The sequence below is a fragment of the Zosterops lateralis genome (genome assembly GCF_965231275.1).
Source record: "Zosterops lateralis genome assembly, chromosome: 2".
NCBI lineage: Eukaryota > Metazoa > Chordata > Aves > Passeriformes > Zosteropidae > Zosterops > Zosterops lateralis.
The window spans coordinates 15,017,732-15,023,731 of NC_139763.1; positions in this window are offsets into that span (position 1 = coordinate 15,017,732).

The window sequence follows — 6,000 nt, forward strand, 5'->3', positions numbered from 1 at the left end:
GGAAGCCTTGGTAGAGCTGAAGGAAAACATCCTACAAGAGGAAGAAACCTGCAATATCAATATGTAGAACTGAAAGCAAACAGTAAATTACAGTAAATGGTTTTACAGAAAAGCATAAAAACAAAGCCCACAGAATTTAAGCCTCCATGTAAAGGATCCCATCACTGAGGAAGGAACTAATACAATTCTCTTCCACTTCTTTGGCATGACTTCTCTGTGCATACTGCTTAACTAGGTCATGCCTGGGATATTTTAGGGAATCTTCCTGTTAGAAAATTACACTGAAGGGAATTTAAAAGAGAGCAATTAAAATAATTAAAGAGATGAAGGGATTGATTTATGAGACAAGATCAAAAGATCTGGAATATTAAAACATGTTTCACAAATGCTGTGGATTTTGGATGACATCACATTGTTAAGATTAGCACAGACTGCTTGGAAAGAGTTTATTCAGTGTGAGATTACGTGCATGTTTTGAAACTAATAGAAACTGCAAAAGTTGAAACTGTAAAAAGGTTGAGGTACCAGTGTTTGAAAAGCTTTGTGCTGAAAATTAAGGGCAGAGACTATACCCTCTACAGGTAGATTGGACAGATTAGATAAAAGACACCAGCTGATGGGAACAATCTTGCACTGGCAAATAGTTGGGGCAAAGGCTTTGCACAGTATGTAGTAACCTGCTCTAGATATGTGTTTTTGCCTCCATAACCTCTGTTCTTCATACAAGATCACAGGAGGCTGAAATACCAAGTTTTCAAGTCTCAAGGGTTTTTTTAAGCAGGTTGTAATAGCATTTTTAACCACAGGTTCCCAGTTCATCCTCTCTGACTACATCCATCTCTGGATTTTCATTGTTCTGAAAATATTTCACCTACAACTGCCACAATCCAAAGTTCACCTCAGGAATGAAAGTTAAACCCAGCTTCTCCTCATACACAGCTAAGAAACATCCTTTAAGGAAAAGATTTTTTTCCTCATGTTTATTACCATTCAGAAATTCATTAATTTCAGCTCCTTCTGAATCCAGCCTAGGGTTCACTAGGGTTGCTCAACAATAGTAGACTTTTTTTCCTGAGCGGTTAAAGTTTCTAAAGCGATGACACATTTAAGACAGGAATTCCCAATGTTGCGTTAGCCCTTGTTTGGGAACACTTGTATGTCTCATGGCTTTATCACTTCGGAATAATGTGGCCATTTCATAATGCTAATTGAAACCTTGAAATTAAATATATCTATCTAAAATATACATACACATAAGTTCTCTCTCCATGCCTGCTTCTGTATATTCAGAGTATTGTTAAACATTAATGCAATACAATTAAATAAACAGAATATCATGTGCAAACATATAACCCCAACCTGAAGTGCCTGCTAGAAGACAGTACCAAAATGAGAAAAGCAAGGTCTGCAAACAGAAGAGAGGTAGAACTTGGTGCAAACCTCTGAAAGTGCTTTCATCATCCTCACTGTTTGTGCAACTGGATCAGTTTTTCCCTAGGAATTTTCTTTTTTTAAACAAATCTCTAGTCCTTAAATATTTGCTTACCATTGACAGAGGTCATGGTAAATTTTGAGAGGTAGGAGAGAGAAGATAATACTTCATTTTAGAAAAAATGTTTGTGGGGTGGGATGGGAAAGGGTCTTGTAAGTTAATGGTTGTTTTAGAAATTATTTGAGGTGAAAATGTATCACAATTGTGACCAAACATGAAATTCACCACTTTGTGAAACAGCATTATCTTATTATATAAGAAGAAATTTGTGTTTTCTAGAGGTAAACAACTGTTTAATACAGCTAAGAAAACTAGAACTGATTATTGTAATGAATTTACTTCTTTAATTCTATTTCTACTTTTGTGCCTGAGCATGTTACTGTTTACTAAAATGCAGTTTATCCCCTCTCTCTTGGATGCTTTCTATCTAATATGTAGGCTTGCTGGGGCATAGCTCTAGAGGCTTAAAAAAAAAGGATAACAAACTGTCCATTTCAAATTAAATTTAAGCAGTGTGGCGTCTACATCTTACTGGAAATTATGAGAAAAATCTCTAAGTTTAAAAACAAGCATATTGAGTTCAACAGGAAACTTACTCAAGTGAATTACAAGATGAATAAAGACTCTTTTTTTCCCCTTTTTTGTTTTCAATTCTGCAAAGAAAGACCCTGGAGAGTCAAATTATATCATAGGATGTAAGACTTCTCACAGAACAAGAGAATAATTTCAGGAAGTTAGCAAACTCAGATAAGAGTTAATTACTTAAATAAGTGCTACCATAAATTATAGCACCTATTATACTCCCTGCTTTTTGAGAACCCTCTGCTGGATTTCAGTCAGACTGCTGGTCTTTCCTTTGGTCCAAATACACTTCAGTCTGTTTCTTTTGGGCAGAGGTTATTTACCATGGAGGTGAGACCTTAATTCCAGTCATCCCAGGATCCAAGTCATCCTGCACATCTTCAGGGACACCTTACTTGTGTTAAAACACTCGCTAAGCAGGTTTCAATCTTGACAGAAACTAACAAATTATTTTGATAACACTGAGAAGTAGCTACAGAAACCACTTACAGACCCTTCCTTACCTTTGCCTTCCCAGCAGCATCCTGTAAGCTTAGCCCACATCATACCTCTAACCTGCACATACTGAGAGGTTTGGGGTTGGGGTTTTTCCCAACTGCCAAAATGCCACAGACCTGACAGACTCTCTTGCTGTGTTTCTCTATAGATGTTTGACCAGTTGACAGAATTCCCCAGAATCCTAATGAGTATTTCCTCACACCCAAACCAAATACAAGGAAAGGCTAGATGAACCCTGCTTGTCCATCTCAACCACAGTCTTCCCTGTGAACTCACCACGTGATGCAGCAACATTTGATCAAGCTTTTCCTTAACATCTGTGTCATCTCTCAGAACAATTATGTCCTATAAGAAGTCACTCTTGGTGTTTAAAAAGAGCCTTTGAGGAACATTTTTATATAACTGCTATCAGATGATCTCCCCTATTTGCTTTGTCCCCAGTCATCATCTGATCCCATGGGCAGCTCATCAGGTGATTCCCAGTTCCACATCAGATGATCATAATCTTGGATAGCAACCACAGGACTTGCCTGGGTTGTCCACCTTCTATCATGACTGTCACATTGTCTGGATGCACCTCCTCAGGCATTGACAGGACCTGCCAGTACTAGTCTTTTATGACCTAAACTATAGAAGTTATGTCTGATGGCTGCATCAGTGTGTTAGAATATCTAAACCACTCCCAAGTGGTGGCTTACAGAGTGTCACCATTCCCAGAGAGCCTTCAGGCTTGCTGGGCTCTGTCATGATATCGTAAAGTTTTAGGCAGGTCCAGACCCGGGCAGAAGCGTGCTTATGTCAGAGAAGGAGCGACTCACAATCAGTGGTAAAGAAGGTGTTTATTCAGGGCAGATGCCCAGGTTTTCCAGGCTTGAGTGTGTGTCCAAGAGTGAGAGACACACCACTACAACAGAGTACAGGACAGGACCGGTGGTTCACAATCAAAAGAACATGACAGTAAAAATTGGATTCTGGTGCCTCATTTCCCTGCACACAAAGCAGAATGACAGCAAGCTCAGGCAAGGTCAGATAACCAGTGCTAGGGGTGGCTGAGTGTGACCTTAGGATAGCCCTTGTTTCCACCAGCAATACAACAGAATCATTTTTCTATTACATTACGCTAGTTTTGGTTGTTTGCTGGTTTTTGGTTTTTTTTTTTCTGTTCTCCTTCTGTTTTGTTCATATTTCCTAGTAATTACTGTTACAAAACCAATAATTACAGTTACAAAACCAGTTTCCCCAATCCCTTCAAGTTACAGCATCCTGTCTATTGATTATCGTTTCCCATGGTATGCAGGTGACTTCAAGAAGAGGTTACCTGTTACCCCAAGCCTTTAGAGGGGCAACACGTTGTGACGTGGGAGTGGACCTTCACAGAGGACAGCAGGCAGCAGCTTGGTGAATCATGGAAAGCTCTTTATTATCTGACTTCAATAGGCTTATATACATTTTGTACAGAGGGCCAAGATTGGCCCAAAAAGGTTACAACCTCCTGACTCCATTGAGAGTCCATTGGTCAATATGACCATCAGTCAAGTTCTCTCTCAGAGAACAAGAATGCAAAACATACAGATAAATTCTAAGAATATAATATTGTTTACATGAAGCAGCGTGAGAAGCTGCTGCAAAGACTCAAACACTTGAAAGCAAGAAATTCAGAGACGACAGTTACCCCTAGATATCAGAAAACACACTGAAAAGGTAAATCCCCTCTTTGTCATCACAGCACTCTGTATCCAGTAGATATCATTCTTCTTTCTTCCAACCAACATTAGCAGCTACAATTGAAACAATGTAAATGTTATAGCAAACCATAAACAATCCGATCAGGGTGAAAGAATTTCTTTTATTCCTTGTAAAACTTTATATCAGGAAAAAAATATATGTGGGGTGATAATTTGTAATCTTAGTCTCATAACATGAAGATAATAATATTCTTTCTGATCAAAGTTTTTTTTATGGAGGGAGGGAATCCCTGCACAGAGTAGAATGGATGGTAAATTGATTAAAATTAGAGTAACGAATTCATCCAGACAGCATGGAGGCAATGGAACAGATGAGCAAAAGAGACGAATGTAAAAAAAACCCACAATAGAAAAGATGTTTTACCCTAACTAGACATCAGTAATGTGTACTTTATATGTACATATTGTTAAACTTTACAATATTATTTTTCATAAAGTTGTTCATTTTAGTTATCTTTTCCAATTATCTTTTGAGTGATGATGCCTCAGCATTCACTCTGTGAGAAATGCTGATAAATGATAGTGTGAATTTTATTCTTGTATCTGTATTATATACTGCATTCAGGGCTTCTTATGTGAAATTCTGTTGGCACTGAAGTCAAAGACAGACTTAATGCTACCTTCAAGGGACAGAGTGTCAGTATTTGTCTGGTGCACTGCAGACAAGGTAAGATCAGTACTCTTTTTTACCTGGTCATTTGACTTTCCAGGCAGAATTGTATGTAACAGCATTCAAAACATAAAACCAAGGAGAATGAACAAAATGCTTAAATACATGTCAATAACTCATACTAGCTACAATTAGGTCATAAACTCAACTCAACCCTTCGGAACTCTATAAGGGGTGTTACTTTATTGATGAGTTCAGTTTTCTCATTGTGAGGTATTACCATTATGCCTGTCCTGAGGGAACCTTTTGATTGCAAGTACAATACGAATCCCAAGTCAGAGAATGGTCTCTTCTGTAAAGGGATTTCCAGATTAAGGAAAGGTGCCTGTGTAAATAGGCCAAGGTACCAGTGCAGAACAGCTGTTGCACCAGCTCTCCTGTGCACCCTGCGCAGGAAGCTCATCTCCTCTAACTCAGATGTCTACAATCCAGAAGCCTGTATTTGATCTGGTGGTCTTGACTGCATTCAGAAACAGAAGAGAGCCAGTTTTGAGATATATTTATCTCATCTGCAGTTTAAACCAGATCAGATAAAATGTGTTCTTCTATCTGTTGCCTATGAACAGTTCAGGTGAATTCCACATTCGTGGAGTGCTTTGAACAGATTGAATTAATTTCCTTCTATTCAGTGATACTCTCAACATGAAATAAGAATTGCCTTGTGGGGATGAGAACCATGATTACTTTTTTCAAGTTTTCTCCTTAGCAGAAACTTTTGTACAAACTTCTCCATTTTCTATTGTAAATAAGAAACAGCATGTGCTTAAAAAAGAGAGATGAGTTTTCCAGGGGAAAAAGCAATACAGTAAGATAATACTGATCAACTCAGCTGGCCATGATCTCATTTTATTTGCTGTCAGACCATCTTTGAGTTCATTAAATAACATCACAGAAAAACTTGAAAGGACTTTATGAAAGACTTCATGGTTTTCCACAGTCAGTTCCTCTAACAAGTTGCCAAGTGACATCTAATCATACATTTGTATGTTTTTTCAGTGCAATGTAAATCAAAA